At 43.7% G+C, this 17,020-nt stretch overlaps 1 long non-coding RNA gene across 2 annotated transcripts in view; it reads left to right on the top strand.

Moving 5' to 3' along the window:
* LOC120325103 overlaps positions 1–17,020 on the top strand; it is a 39,554-nt gene that overhangs the window by 1,322 nt on the left and 21,212 nt on the right. For both annotated transcript variants that reach the window (XR_005566926.1, XR_005566925.1), the window contains exon 2: positions 12,904–16,418. This is a non-coding gene — a long non-coding RNA (uncharacterized LOC120325103). The remainder of the gene's footprint in view (positions 1–12,903; positions 16,419–17,020) is intronic.

The raw sequence follows: 17,020 nt of genomic DNA, 5'->3' as shown, positions 1-17,020 counted from the left end.
GCCTTGGGGAGAACTGCTGAATCCCTTCACCTGCACCACATGCTGCTGTTTGCCATGTACAGGCAGAGCCCGTCAGAAAGGCTGTTGCTGATGTAACACTGCACCCGACAGATCATCCTATCACTGATAGGGTGTCACCTGAGATACAGCCTTAAGTACTGATCTTCAGTTAGGAAGCTGAAGTTTTCCTCCAACAGCTGGAAGCACTCCTAGTTAGTGTTAATACTCATCAGGAATACTGGCTTTTAAATGGCATTAGCATTAAAAAAAAAAAAGTGTATATATTTCAACAAGTGGACTTGCAGTGCTTTCTCCCAGTCTTCTAAACAATTTGCTTCTGCCTCTTCCTCAGGGGAGTAAAATTATTTGGTAGTATCTACTCTGGGTAGCAAGTTGCACAATTTATATTTGGATTACATAAATACATACCTAAATCTTCAGAGTTTCTGACTTTGTGGCATCCCCAGTGGTTTTTTATAGAGAGAACGTTCTAAAGATGCAATATGAGTTAAAACATATTTCTACATACTTATTTTATTGCTCCAGAAACATAGTCTCTCATTGAGAAACTAATTCTACCTGTAGCACTTGTAAGAAAGTACTTTGTCTGCAGCACTGTCCCTACTTCTCATTTCGTTATATTCTAGATATCTTCATTTTCTCATGAAGGTCTCAGCTGTTAGAGATGCCCAGAAGAAACTTTTGCTGGATCATAGTATTATACTGATGTAATAACGTTAAACTAAAAAACAACAACAACAACAACAACAAAAACAAACAAACAAACAAAAAACAAAACAAAACAAAACAAAAACCCCAAAGAAACCTTCCACAAAATCTTCCCAGATCCACAGCAGGAATTGGACATCTAGCCCTGTCCAGCTGCTTTTTCCAGAGCAAATTGATGGGGTTTGCCCGGGGTCATGTTGAAAGAACCACAAGCAAAGATACTCTTTAGAGAGCTAACTGGAAGAGCTCCTGGTCAAGATTTCTGCTTAAGCACAGGACTCCACCCACTTCCCTGGGGATAGGTGAGAACTGATAACCCATCTCATACTCAACAGACCCAATTAAGCACGTGTTTGCTGAGGGGATAGTTTGCTTTAGATTGCTTCGATGTAGTTCATGAAATGAATACGCACAGTAATCAAGGGAACGGTACAAAAGCGTATGGAAGAACAAAAGGTCATTGGTAAAACAGGTAATACAGGATGCTGTGGAGCACGGGAATTATCTGGCAGAAGAGGAGGAGGAGGTAGCATAAATCATAGCTCTTTCCTCATAGTGCCATTCACAGGTGAGCGAACAGCCCAAGCCATTCTGATGGACCAGAGCTGAAGTTGGGACATCAGTTAACGCGCACAAATGATGGAGGAGAGTCACTCCTCTGTCAGACAGCTCTGAGGGATCCCTGCAATAAAGGCATTAGAAAGGGGAGGGAGTAGAATTAAACCCAGATGCCTGTTGAATTTCCAGACATTTCCTTTCCCTACATCTTGTTTCCAGCTACGGTGTTTAGCGCTAGAAGAGCTTTTTCCTAGGCCATGGGAGAGCCAGCTGTGAAAAATCACTTAACCCGAGTAGGTGTGGAGGGTTATTTTTCCTTATTACTGTAGAGGGGCACAAGTGACTCAAAGTTACTCACTTGACAAGCCATACACTTCAGTAAAAGCTGGGACTAGTGAGTAGAGTTTAGCCCATCGTTTAAAACTAATAATCAGGTGATCCATTTACAGGGTGTTGGAACAGGATAGCTGCTAGCGTTTTGCCAGAATGACAGGGCACAGCATTTGCTATATGCAGGTAGTTCATACATATAAGGCAATGTACATCTCTTGTTCCAAGTCTGTTTATCTTGGATTTACATTGTTACCAGATGAAGTATACAACTGCAGGACTTGACTTCAGTGGGGACTACTCATATGTAAATAGTGACATAACTGTTTAGCAGATGAGGCCTAATTAAGCGGGAAGAGGTCCTACATTTTCCCTCTCTAAGAGAAAACAATGTGAAGAAGCTGATGCAGGAGCATTGCTAAAAAGTCACAATGCCTTAAACCAACCTATGAAACACCCTGAAATCCTAAGGAAGCTGCAAGTGTTCTTTTCCTCCCTTAAAATACCTTAGAAAACAATGAGCTATTACTGGTTGGCTTTTTCACGTAGTTGAAAGGCTACCAAAATGTGTGGATAACTGCTAAGCACATGCTAAAAGACACCTTCCATCCATTATGCACAGCTGCTCCTTCAGAGATCACTGAAAACCCGCCTCAGACACCAACGTTAGCAATCTGAGCAGAATCAGACGATAACAGTAGCTGTCAACTTTACGGAGATGCTTCTGAAATAAGAGCTATGTGACATCATTGCTAGTGTGAAACGGGGCTGCCAGCTTCTCTCCATGCCAGCAATCTAATCATGTGTTTGAAAGAAAGGTCCCTCAGGGTCATGGTGTGCTAGTTTTGCTGGTAACCTCCTGCTTCTTCAACAGGCAGATTTGGCGCCTGCCCTGCTACTGCCTGGAGGGTAAATACCAGCCTCCCAGTAGGTATTTAGGGTAGCCTCCCATCAGGTGTTGATTTTCTGTGCCTGATCTCCTCCTCTCGGAGATTATCTTGCTCTGGTATTTCCATCTTTCCCCTGATCTTCGTGCTGCAAGCGTTAGCAGTCTTTCACTCTGCCTCCTCCCTCCCTGGAAGTTTTCCTTTCTTTCTGAGCCTACTTGTCTTCAAACTGCGTGTATTCCATGCTGGTAACATGCAGATGAACATCGTAGTCATGATCCCACTCAGACACTAAACAAGCCTCCCACCAATGCCTTGTCCTCCTTTAAAGTGCTAGAACATTTCATCTTGCTTCTAGTCTCCTAAAAGCACCAGGAAATCCTCTGGAGTAGGCAGGCAGCAGCGTGTGTGCTTGTTGTGTTTGTACCTCAGAGAATGGCTTGTCATGGGCTCACCTCCAAGAGCATGTTTGCAGGGAAAAGGGGGTGAGACCCCTGCAGTAGGGTGGTGGGTCCATAGCCAGCAGAGAGCTTAGGCTCCCACCCACCTCAGCCCACAAGAGCGGGGCTTCAGTGCCACCATCAACGGGAGGTATTTTGCACGCTGACTTCTTCTGAGATCACAAACTATGCCAAGCTCATATTCACATTTGGTAAAACCAGGAGAGAGACCAAAGGGCAGCTCAAGCTCAGCATTCCCGAGGAAACCCAGCACTGCTGCAAGTCAGGGCCAGTCAGGGTTTCCATCATCCGAGTTGTTTGAAGCAAAAACCTTGAGACAGGTGCCTTGGACAGCGTTCCTGAACTGTGGAGGCAACAGCACGGGCTGGAGTGGGAGGACCTGTTGGGGTAATAGTGGGTCTATCAGCATTGGGTCAGCCACCAACTGGCTGATGCCATGGAAATCCTTTGCTCTGCACTTTTGGCCAGCTCTAGGTACCCCACATCCCTCTCGCAGCACAGTGGGGCTGTAGCAAGGCTTCAAGAACAGGTCTGAGAGTTTTGCATTAATTATTTATTTGACATCCACAATGTAAAGAAACACCACTGTAATAAAGTTTTGCTTAAACTATTCCTGTCATTCATGGAGAGGATGCATTTCAGGAAAACTTCCGGAATTAGGATTTTGTTTTTCTCAAACTACCACAGAGGCAAATATAGTTCAGTGCCTGCACAGCACTCATTTAGGTTAGCTGCAAAAGACAGGAGATGAGATAAATGTAATGGAAACTACTGGCCCATGCAAGTTCTCCTGGATGACCTGAGCAAAATGAGCCACCGGGTATCTCTTACTAGAAGAAAACCAGAGATAGGGAGAGAAATCAGAACCTGGAGAAAAAAGAAACATGACAGCTGTAATCTGTTACTATTGCAACCTGATTATGGGATTCACTGACAAGGTGGAGGACCCTTTCTTTTGGCATTAAAGTCTACACCTTGCTTCATGTAACCACAGGAAAATATTTCCAGGCATGTCAATCTTTAAAACTGATTCTTCATTTTTCCTTTAAAAAGAGCAAACATACAACATGACTGTGAATAAAATAAGCTACACCACCACCTCATCATATTTTTAAATGCTTTTATGCACAGTCCTGAGTTAGCAAAGAACTCCAGAACTTCCCGTGCAGAAATACCCTTATAAAAATATAGAGGATTAGCCTTAATTGTACTCAGGAGTGAAAAGTAAACACATACTTCAGTTTCCTTCTAAAGTTAATGTTTATAAGGAAACTATCTCCCAAACTACATTAATCTACTTCTTGACAGTCAAATACCCTATCAGCTTCCATGGGAGTTCACAGTAACAGCTGTGTGCTTGAACCTCGTGGAGCACGATAGAAACGTGTTATTGTTAAGAACAAAATATCTCTTGGAGAAATTATACACTGAGCAGAGAGCAAGAGGAACTGGGTATAAGGATTATTAAGAGATGCTGGTGAGCTCTGTGTGAGAGTGACCTCTGACTTTGTCTCAGCATTCAAATGATGAACTCTCTCCAATGTAACTGTGTTCTCTGTAAGTCCCCCGTGTAAAAGGGGAAGAAGGGGAGATGACAGCAGAAAGAAGGGAGGAGCAGGGAAATAGCAATGTAGGATAAAAACACTGAAGGAGAGTAGAAACACGGAAAAATTTACCACTGAACTGAGGGCATTTAGTAGAATAATAACCTCCATCCAGACTCTTGCAACAAGTTAGCTAAAAAAACCCCATGCCAGCTATGTATGCAATTGTCCTGTCTATTTTTATCCTGTCATTTTCAGACTAAAATGACAAACAAATTCTCCCCTGAGACAGTATTCACAACAAGCAGGAAATAGTGCTAATGTTGACCTAAATAAATAAAGCTGCTCCTGCGTAAGAATTCCTGCAAGGATCCTTTAACATAAGATACTTTGAAAAACATTTGCTGCAAAATGCATATGAAACCCCGGGGAACAAACAACCTGCTAGACACCATGGTCTCACTATCCCAATTTGGCAAGCAAGGTTGAGAGCTTCATAAGAAGAAAACAGGGGTACTTAGGGTAAGATTTCTGATGCCAAATCACAAGGTCCCAGTAGACCTTTCAGTTAGAGCACAGATGAATTTGCATAGAAAAAAAAGTATTATTTTGTGGAGTTGTACACGTGGTTTTGAGCTAAGGTGTACATGCAGCTTTAACTACATCCTATGACAATTTGCATGATGCTTTCTGCCTCGGGTGGCGCTATTACTCCTGCTTAACTTTTTGATAGGGTCATTCATTGCAGTTAAAGACAGCAATTACACACTTAAGCAAATAAGTTATGTGCATCTTTAGAGGCACTGATAACTGAGGTGAATTAGATCTGTTGTCCTTATTCAATCTGAAGCTGTAGACCCGGGATCCCTTTCCAAAATCAAGCTTCGCGAAGACAGAGCCAAATCTAGAGGAAAATTTTGTGGAGGCTTATTTGGGATTTTATTGTAAACTCATCAAACGCAGCAGTGTTAGAGGTTGTTGGTAAAAATATTATTGCTACTCCTACTTTGTATTTGCATCACAGATTTGAAGATGCGTTTGCTCCATTTGCAGCCCACATACTGCTGCAGCATCCTTTCCTTTACTCTACCTGATAACCTGTCAAAAAGGTGGGCTGTTAGCAAAACCTCCGCTGAGCAGCAATTAGCAAGTCTTCTGTTCCAGCAGAGATGGCAAAACTGACTTTTGTTTTTCCGACACTTGAAGCTAGAATGGCACAAAAGGGCCGTTATTTTCATTTAGAGCCCCCTGTAATGCTGCCCATTTGCCTTAAAGATGTTCCGAATGGGCTCTGTATGGAGCTTTTGGGTGCAGGGATGTCATGAATTAATCCATTCAGCCGCCAAAGTCCTTTCTGCCTTTCACCGCATCCACTGGAGTTGAACTAGATATAATCTTTGCATTTTCTCTTCCACTTTGTTTTCTGATGTGCTGTCCTGTTCTAACTGTTCCTCATAGGAGCCAAAGCAACTTCTGTTTGTGACTTGGGGAACTTTATTGAATAAATATATATAGAAGTGTTCCTAACACTGAACAGCACACAAACTTCATGATTATTTTTAGTGTCTCTTATTGAACTGAAAATATTTTAATAACCTGAAAGATTCTTCAGTGAACCATGCTGGATCTGTGCAATTTATAGCATATTTAAATATTTTTACATTGGTACCCAAGATTGAATTCCAATATTACTCTTTTGTATCTCTGAGAATTTTAATACACTTCTGGGAACACTTACCTTTTATGATGAAACCAATATTTTCTAACATAAAGTGGTGATTTTAGCTTAAGTGCAACCATATGTATCTTAGGGTAAGGACTTTTGGTTCTAAATAACTGGTTAATGTTAAGTGTCTTTCACAATGAAAATGTCACAAACTACCATATACCACGTTTCTTGATAAAGGGCAGAACAGTACAGCTTCTACAGTTAAGGATAAATACTTCGAGGCACAATTACAAATGGGGATTTTTTTTTCAATGAGAGTGGTACAACTACAGAGATATGGGAGAAGCACAAACCAAATCTGCTCAATTTAATGAGCCTATCTCTCTTGGTGTGAATTAGATCATGTCTTATTTTAGTTTACCAGTCTGATTACTGATGGGTAATAACACTACTAAACCTAATTCTACAAAACTATGCATATAACTTATTCCTGAATCTGTACAGCATAAAACCCTCATCAGCAGAAGCATCACATTTGATTATTTTGCTTCGGGCACCGATCTCAAATCTCTCAGAAAGCTGAATTAATCTTTACAGCTTTGAGGGACACTTCTGTGTCCATTTTACAAGAAGACAAACTGAGGCAGAGAGCGTCTAAACTGCCAGTAAATGACTCTGATAGTGCAGCTTGGTCCCTAAGCAGTTTACCCACAATAATAATGCCGGTCAAGATTTGGCAGTCCCAACACTTTTTTCCTAAGAAATATATAATGACTCTTCTCCCGTGTCTTCTGGGCATATTACTTTGACACTGGGAAAAGATCCATGTAAAAATATTTGTATCACAATATCAAGGATATGCATGCATTCATGTGGCCTAGCAGCAAAACACTGGCAGGGAGCAATTATTAATTTGGGGATAAAATGACTTTGTTCAGTGTGTACATAAATTAGGAGAAAAAGCAGAGGACTTGGGCAAACAGTGAGGGAACAGCAATCAGATTTTCCAGCTCTTAAGCCTTCTCAGACTCACACTGTCTACTCTAAAGGTTAAGAGTCACCTGTGGATCACAACATGTTTCTTGTGCATTTACTCTGTGGCCTGCACCCTGGGGCAGTGAATTTGGAAGTTTTATAGAAGAGCCATGGAATCACAGAATAGAATAACAGAATACCTTAGGTTGGAAAAGACCTTTAAGATCACCAAATCTGACTGTTAATCCAGCACTGTCAAGCCCACCACCAAACCATGGCCCCATGTGCCACGTCTACTTGTCTTTTAAGCACCTCCAAGGCTGGTGACTCAACAACCTCCCTGGGCAGCCTGTTCCAATCCATGACAACCCCTTCTGTGAAAAATTTTTTCCTGGAATCCAATCTAAACCTCCCCTGCTCCAGCTTGGGGCCATTTCCTGTTGTCCTATCACTTCTTAACTTGGAGAAGAGGCCAATCTCCATCCTCACTACAACCTCCTTGCAGGGAGCCCTCCTTTTCTCCAGGCTGAGCCCCCCAGCTTCCTCAGCTGCTCCTCATAGGGCTTGTGCTCCAGACCTTTCCCCAGCTCCGTTGACCCTCTCTGGACTTGCTTCAGCACCTCAATGTCTTTCTTGTAGTGAGGGGCCCAAAAATGAACACATAATTTGATGTGTAGCCTCACCAGTGCCAAGTATAGGGGGATGATCACTGCCCTAGTCCTGCTGGGCACACTGTTGTAGATACAAGCCAGAATTCCACTGGCCTTTCTGGCCACCTGGGCACGCTGCTGGCTCATGTTCAGCTGCTGTCAACCAGCAACCCAGGTCGTGTTTCACTGGGCAGCTTTCCAGCTACTCTGTCCCCTGTAGCCTGTAGCGCTGCTTGGGGTTGTTGTGACCCCAGTGCAGGACCCAGCACCTACACCTCGTTGGCCCTCATAAAACTGGCATCAGCCCATGGATCCAGCCTATCCAAATCCCTCTGCAGACCCTTCCTACCCTCAAGCAGACGAACACTGCCACCCAGCTTGGTGTTGTCTGCAAGCTGACTATAGGTGCTCTTGATCCCTTTGTCCAGATCATCAATAAAGACATTAAGCAGGACTGGCCCCAACACTGAGCCCTGGTAACATCACTTGTGACTGGCCTCCAGCTGGCCATAACACTGTTCACCACCACTCTTTGGGCTCAGCCACCCAGCCAGTTTTTACCCAGTGAAGAGTACATCCATCCAGGCCACGAACAGTCAGTTTTCTCCAGGTGTCAAAGGCTTTGCTAAAGTCCAGGTAAACAATATCCACAGCTTTTCCCTAATCGGGTCACCTTGTCACAGGAGACCAGGTTAGTCAGATGGTCAGGAAGGCAGGGGGTGTTGCTGCTTGTGAGCCGACAGTGGTTGTGCCACTCACCCCGTTCCTGCTTTCCATTTGTGACTGGGTATCCTTCTAAACCCTACCTTGGCTTAGAGCTACGGGACCTCGGCAGCAAGACGAGTGCAGGGCTCACCCCCTGAGCCCCCGTGGAGCCGGGGTGTGCTGTGCTGGGTGGCTGGAGGCACACCTGCCCGGGCGGGCACTGGCAGCAAGCCTCACCTGTGGTGCAGGGGGCCCTCGGTGCCACGGCAGCCATCCCACGCTGTGCCACCAGCCTTCTCTCTTTAATCAGGCTTTTCATCAATCAGCACTTGGGACAAAGCACAGGCCTGAAGAGTAGATGATGCCTGCCAATGTTTTCTGATCTTTTGTGGGTGACTCATTTTTTGGGCAGCCTGCCTTCCATGAGGAGGAGAAGGCAACTACCAGGGAAGGGAGGTGGGAAGATTCAGATAACTACAATAAAGATAATTCCAGATTATTTGTCAGGATAACTCAAGATGTCTATCATTATCAATAATTTCGGTCTCTGAGGTCTGTGCAGTTATGAGAGAAATGAAACTTGGCCTAAGGTTTCCCTGGCTTTCAGTAGGTTTGATTGTTGGCTTAAATATGCAGTTGCTGTGAAGTTGCTGTCTCTAATAATCTTACATTTATCTTTTTTCTTGTGTTTCTCACAAGTCTTTTGACATTCCTTGCTCAGGAGTAATCCCCACTAAACCTTAAGTATGTGTCAGTACTCCGAAGGAAAAAATCTGGGAGTAAAATCTAAAAGATAAACCATAAGGTGAAAAACAGATGATTAATTGCAACTAAGTAGGTAAGAAGAATGTCATGGAATACCAGTACTTCTCAATTATTTAAACTTAATCAGGAGCATATAAATCACTGTATCTTAGCATGACACCTTCCTGTACCACTAAGTCTCTCTCAAAAAATGTATTTTAGGTATTGGTCTAAAGAGTGTTCTAAGAGAGTAGGGCAACACAAGCCAGAACAGTGGTAAGATGAAAGGATTCAAACAAAAGTTATATAGTTAATTAACAACATAAAGCTACATCAAGAGCCTTGAATGAAATTTGAAAAGTGCAGGCTGGATTCTTAGCTGCTTAAATTGACATAGCACCATGGCTTTGTGGAGCTGATCCACCTTGCACAGAATGTCTTGCAACCTTGCATCTATCTAAGGTGCCTTGGGCCTCTTATAGAAACAATAAAGGAGAAAACCAAACAAAAACTGTTCAATTCAATCCAATAATGGCTTGACTATATTGATAACTAAATGAAGCTAATTAGAAACTTTTTGTCTGACCTAACTCTTTATTATGATAAAGGCTTTTTGTTGTGCAAACTGATTAGTAGACCTTATTCTCTGTCATTTATATTTACTAATCTAGATAGTCAAAAAGTGCTGATGAATAACACATGGGCTCTGAAACTCATCAGTATGGAGAGGACAGAAATCATAGACATGTGAAGTAAATAAGTACAACGTGCCAACATTTTCCAACCTTATGCGTGCCATTTTATAAGTTTGATCTTAAGTTACTCTTCCCACTGCAGCCATGTTGGCACCATCAAAAGCAAGAAACTTCTGAAATAATTTTGTCCTGATGTCAGAGTGCACGCTAAGCCCTGGGAGGTGCTGCTGTGTTTTATGGAGGGAGGCAGGAAATTGCCTCTTCCTGGACCAGCCAGACAAGCTGTCGGCAGTATGTGGGCTCTTTCTAGCAGCTTCCCCAGAGGAAACAGGGTAGGATGGGAGCCCATGGAACCAGGAGGGATTAGGTGCAGGTGACACCTACGTTTTCTGTGTGGAAGGCAGGAAATGCTAATGGGTGAGGAGGTATTTGTTGGGGGTCAGCAGCAGAGAGGGCACCGGGAGAGATGATAGTGAGAAGGCCCCAGTGGGAAGTGCTGTGCCAGTCCAGTACAACAGCACCTGGGGAGATACTGGTGCCACAAGACACAAGAGTTTAGGTATCTCAGGTGCATCTAGGCTGCAGGCAAGAGGAGGCATCTCCAGGTGTTGACTCCAGCGCAGCTCCAAATTCTTAGGAACAGATTAAAATCTGAGCCTCTCTCTTGGATCTCAGCCCTCGCAACCTGTTTCTCCTCCCAAAGCAGTTGATGTTGGGATTCGGACAAGACTTTTCAAGTTTTCCTTATGGAGATGTGGCTGGTGGTCACACACTATGCTCTGGCAAGCCCTACAGCCTGCTCATGGGATGGGAGGCAGGGAGGGCATGGTCCCCCTTCGCCGCTCCACATCCCCATGAGCCCAGGGCTACCAGGCAGAGGAGAGGATGGGCTAACGTCTGCAGGAATGGCAGAAGGGCTCTGACAAGTGAAAAGGCTTTTACTGATCTGAGGGCTGTGGCTACGTAAAGGATTGTCATGTTCCAGAATGAAAGGCTGGGCGTCATGTAGACCTACTGCCTCCCAGTCTTTCTGTACAACTATACATATGTGAGTAACACATATTTACGTGCACCTGTAAGCTTTTTACACGGAGACAAAGACTGGCTATAAACCAGAATAGAAATGCAGATATTTAGGGAATAAAAACTGGAGTTTAGAGAATGAGAGCAATGGCACGAGAAATGGTTTCCTTCAGCTCCTGATGCCCTGTAGGTTGAAATGAGCTATCTGAAGACTTTTCGCCGGAGGTGCACTGGAGGACGACTGTCAGCATAGGTGCTACAGTGAAAACGTGTTATTTGTATGAGATAGGGTAAAAAGAGTCAGGAAGACTCCACGTCTCTGCCACGCTGTCCTACAGATGTGACCCTTTCATGCACAAGGCTTTTTGTTTATAGGAATAAACAAAAAGGGACTAGGAGAGCAGGATCTGAAATGTTCAGTATTTTCCTCAATCTTGTCAAAAGCAAAAACTGAAGTCGACAAAAATAATTTAATACATAATCATTATTTCCCACACAGAAATTATGGCTAGATTGGTAAAAAGCATTTTCACTTAACCACTCTCCCAGACAATACACAGTTCAATGGCCAAGCACTAAGAAGTGACAGTGCTTCTCCCAATAAAATTGGAGCAGTACTACAGTGTGTAAAAACCATTGTAGCTGTGCAATCTCAGACTCCCTCACCTTCTCCTCCTACACATGCATGGTCTGTAAAGGATGCAGGTATTGGTGAGACAGACAGGAGCATGCAACACGAGCCTGGACACCCCAGGAAAACTCTAAACCCGACCTGCTTCATGGTTCCCCATGCCCTCCTGGACAAGCCACCTGATCTCTCCTCTGAGGAGATACCAAGAGCTGCGTGAGCTCCTTACCTCCTGGAAATGTTGGGAGGATGCAATCTTCCATCTGCAGGGCACGCAGGTCCTGCCACCACGGAGATTCACTAGTCAGACACACCAAAGCAAACACACCAGTGAACAGAGCAGCGAATTTGTACAGATGTAAGGTGTTGGTTGTGTAACAGCCCAGGTGATTTACGTTTGCTATCTACAGATAGGGATGAGACATGGGTTGCCTGCAGCTTGCATGCTCATACATGCACACCCGGAGGGGGACTAAAGCAGAGCCCTTGGAGCTCAGTCAAGGCAGTGATTCAGAGGCAGAGCAGCACGTGTAGGGTAGGTAGCTGCTAGCCAGGTACTTGTTGGGTGGGCTTGGGCTAATTAAGCTGATTGGAGAAAGGAATCAAGGATCCAGGAGCGAGAAGAGAACAAAAATGCAAGTCAAAATTCAGTGTCTGCTGACTTGATGCGTAATTTTATGGCAGTTTACAGACCTGTGTGTGAGAACAAAGTGGAAAGCATCTATTTTTATGTTGTGGAGGGATGCTGAGCTGAAGATAAGACTTAGTTCATGAAACACAGTTTGGCTTCTTTTTAGTCTTAACCCACCTCCTGCTACACACTCCTCTGTTCAAAACACCACACATCTTCATAACATTGCCTGTGTGCGGGGTAGCCTTGTTTTGTTACAGGACTGGGTTCAGGGAGGAAATTGGTTTCTGATGCTCAGAATGGCTTTGTAAATGAATGATGAATGAAGATGCAGGCAAACTGGGAGATACAGGGAAGAAATTGATAAATAGAAGAGAATGCTGTGGAAAAAAACCAAGAGGATCTGAATTACTTACACAAAATACACCAGTAATTTGTGTGCTTGTTGTGAGGTATCAATGGCATCTCTCTCTCTCTGCTGCACTGAAACATGCTTTATATACACAAATAAAGGAAACTGCCATCCACCCCAGTGTTTTTGTTAGTTTTAGAGAATCCCCACATTTAATTTCCAAACTTGAAAGGAAATAAGGAATCTAGAGCTCTAGAGATCACTGCTGTTTCCTTTCAGAGCAATTCTGCATGTTTGACATCTTATCTATTGTTTATGTCAGGCAAACAGAGACTGGACAACACAGAGTGGGCTGCAGCGGTGAGACGGCGAGTGAATACCTATGAGCCTCGGTGATTCATCATTCCAAGGAGCTCTTGCTTTAATCACAGAGGGCTGCCAGATGAGGAAGACCATGAGGATTTATGACTTTGGGGCAGAGTGACATCTGTCCTAGGCGTTCCAACCCAAAGCTACAAATCGATGCTTTTATTAGAAAGTGACGGCATTCGTGGTGAAGGGTTGAACACCCAGACGCTCCCCAGCACAAAACTGCCGTGTGAAAGAGCAACCCCTGCTTGACCCACGGAAAAAATCAATCTCAAATTAAAGCTTTTCAACGGCTGAGAGATCCATCTGCAGGATCTTCTCTAGCTAAGGTGATCTCGCCTTTCTGAGTGTTGGGCTTCCTGTTTTGTCACAGACATGAGAAGTGTGGAGTTTAGTGCTAGGACACTGTAAGCAGCAATTAGCCATGAAGCATCGCCCAGTGCTGCCGTCATCCCTCCATGGTCACTTTGTCTCACTGCTCCACTTTCAGAGAGACCTTTTTACCCCCCATTCTGCTGTTTTAGATGATGTTTGGTGTCTGCGTCACGTTTTACATAAGACTGATGCTCCCTCCACAGCTGCACTTCTCCTCTACCACAACCAGCTGGGTCCTGTCAGCAAGCAGCAGTGCCTACAGGTCATGGAAAAAGGGAAGCTTCCCTCAAAACTTGTGGTGGGAGTGTACAGCTAGAAATTAAGAGACTTGGGCTCTATCATCCCTTGCAATATTCACATGTGCGGGTGAATAGTTTGTTATCTCTGTGACTTGGTCTCCCCATCTCTGAAATGGAAAAGTTACCTTTCTGGAGCGATTATTAACAAAAATGGATTTGAGGCTTTCAGCCATGAGGAGATATAAAAATGCAAGTTATTAATATGGGCAACAGCCGTGGCCTGATTACACTCAGAAATAAAGAGAATGAACTAAAAGAGGGACATAGTTAATGCTTTCATATCTCCTACTGCACATCCCTCTGTATAAACCAAGAAATGCATTTTATTTTAGCAGCGGGACCTGCTCTGGTAGAGCAGGGAGGTACAGGGGGACCTTCTGCAGGGCCCTCTCCCAGACTGACCTGCTCCAGCAGAGGTGATACCTGCCTTCTGGCCTCAAAGAAATTTCCATGGCAATCATGTCACCTTTCCAGCCCTATTTTAATCACTTTAAAGCCGTGAGCCTTTCCAGCCTTCAAACACTCAAATCGCTGAGATGTGTCAGCCCATACCTGCTGCAAGGACTGAGCCACGTGGCTGCTGAGGTGACCATTACAGAGCTCCATCAGGGTAGTTTAGGGCTGGATGATTGTTCTGTTTGATTTGGGTTTTCAGTAGCTGTAAAAACAGCACAAATACTTCCTTTCCTACTGCATGTCCTGCAGTTATTTGTAGAAAGCAAAGTCAGGGGCGGTTATGTTCACAAGTCGATGCCCATTTTGTCGTCACAAATCTGTGGAGCTGAGAGCTGATACAGGATAATGGACACCTGGTGCTGCAAAGGCGATGCTTTTCTTCAGAGAGAACACGAAATCCTGTGTGAAGCCCATTATGCCACCGTGGTGTCTGCCTTGCTGCCTCTGAGGAATGCTTGGAAAGAGGAGGGTCACCACTCTCAGAGCTGCTGGAGGCTGCCACTTCTCACTCTGCACTAGTTGACTGGGCTATCATTAGCTGGTAGGAGACCAAGCAAAACGCTCACCTCCTGAGAAAGGCAACCTGCTCAAAGCCTTAGGGCTGTTTTGTAATAACACTCTGCTACTAGGCTCCATTTGCTTTCAAGGGTGATAAGAAATGAAGCATTTGGGGAAGGAACTTTTGAGGAACTCAACCACTTGAGCTTTCATTGCAACCTCATGGCATAATTTTACCATTTTATTAGGAAATACTGCTATCTTTTTCTTGAACTCAAATCAATCAGAAAGGTACCATCAGTAACCAGAATCACCATTCAAGTTTCTGTATGGAAGTATCTTCACCTGAAACTTCTAAAATGTTATGCCAAAATGTTGGTATAACATATTCATACTTCTACTTTCACTTCTGCAGTGGGTCACTCTACCCACTACATATGCTATTTCTGAGGATGTGATTTTTTTCCATCATGGATGGGAAAGATGAGAACTATATTCCAAGTCATTACTGTGGCTTTACTCAGTTATCAAGGGAAAACATTAAAAATACTTTGACTCTTACGTAAAATAGAACAGTATCAAACACATACTTTTATTTTCTCTTCATTTCTACGTGACAAGTCAGCAGCACATTTGAAGTTCCTACAGTAATGTGAAACACATTCTATCATTTTCTTTGGAAAAATATTTCCTGTGGTGTTGCCTCTATATGTGCAAGGCAATTGTTTACATGGCTGGTTCCTAAGCTCTATACATTTGCATCTGAAAGATCAGAAAAAAATGGACAAGCTTGAAAATGTCATCTCAGTTGGGACTTTGGATCACAGAAGGTTCTTAATAATGACAATGGTTCTTGGGATAAGATGATGGAGAGTTTGAAAGAGAAAAAAAAAGGTGATATTGTCAAGACATCCCTGGTGACTTTAAGGAGAGTTTTGCAAAGATACAACAGAGCTGATGGTGCTGTGGACTGTGATACTCCAAACTTTTTATCAGCTTAGCACTTCTGGTCTGGAGAAAATCTGAATTTTGCCTGTTTCCTGCTCTCTGAAAGGGGATGAATAAACAGCCTTGGAAAACAACAGACTCCAAAATCTGCCATTAGAGTATTTCTAATGTTTTAAGGACCTGAGATCCAATCAGGGGGTGTAGTTAATATTTCAGTAACATACCTCATACAGTTTTCTTCACTTCTTAACCTCCAACTTGGTACAACACTTGCAACATGTAGTGTCATGGACAGGCACCAAGAATGCTGCACATACAATAGGAAAAATGCAGCAGTGACACATACATATCTACAGCTGTGTATGTGCACACATGCTTCCATTCAGGTGAGCTCAGGCAGCCTGAATTTCCCAGGCTGACGTGTTATTTACCCTTCTCTCAACCTTGGAAGATTTTTCCTGGAGCTCATAACCTGCCCCTCTCTAACAAGGCTGGGTCTGGGGAATGGACCTTCCTGTGAGTATCTTCCATCAGGCTCACCTTCCATCCCAGGTGGTGTTAAGTAAACCCTAGGAACTGAACTCTTGAACTCGACCTTTGTACCCAAATACCTTCATAAATAAATGCTTGGGTAACAAGGGAGGAGAAGATGGAAGGATTCAGGAGAAAAACAGCACATGCAGAACTCAGCTGAGCTGTCTGGTCACTACATCCTTACACAAAGGTGATTGGAGAGGTTTCCTGATGGATGACATCATTCACAAGAGCTCTGTCTGTAGCTGTCAGCACAGAAAGAGGTCCTTAAAATTCCAGGAGCTGAAGCCTTGCAATCCATCAGGGAAAGGAACACAGACATCCACCCTCCCCCTTGGCCAGCACAGGAGCCCAAACGGTGAGCATAAGTCACAATCATTTTGTTTGTGCAGAACTCTTGGCCATGGAGTCACAAAGAGTGCCTGGGTTACTGTGTGCACACTCTTGTTTGTACTGACAAGTATATCTGTACACAGGGACTCCCAGACTCCCGGTGTGCAGTGCTTTTCCTACCTGGCAGCAAACTGGTCAGAGGGAAGATGCTGCTGCCTATGGTGGGATCACTCTGACACGGAGTACAGTGCATTCCTAACTGTGAAAATGATTGATTTCATAGAACATTTTGGAAATGAGATAAGTGTTGTGCAGGCTTCCATTTGTAGGCATTCAAGTACAGTTGTAACCCAATTAATTTTTCTTTCTCTCTTTTGATTGTCATCCGTCACATAGGGTGCAGAATAGAAATGGTTTTTGTCTGCCTTTCTTTGGATCTCAGCAGCCTTAATTTTTAATTGAAAGCCACGCTTACACCAAGAAGCCAGACAAAACGGATTCAAACTTCACTTCTTTCACTGAGCTTTGAGTACTTTATATTAGTTTAGACTAAAATAAAAAAAGTGATGCATGCAATGCACTCCCTCTTCAGAATGTTTGGGGAACTTTACAGATAAGACCCACCTT

This window comes from Pipra filicauda, unplaced genomic scaffold (assembly GCF_003945595.2).
Source record: "Pipra filicauda isolate LSUMZ 115617 unplaced genomic scaffold, ASM394559v2 scaffold82_size2718185_pilon, whole genome shotgun sequence".
In the NCBI taxonomy this organism is placed as follows: Eukaryota; Metazoa; Chordata; class Aves; order Passeriformes; family Pipridae; genus Pipra; species Pipra filicauda.
The sequence above is the reverse complement of the archived record's forward strand: the minus strand, read 5'-3'. Positions and strand labels throughout refer to the sequence as shown.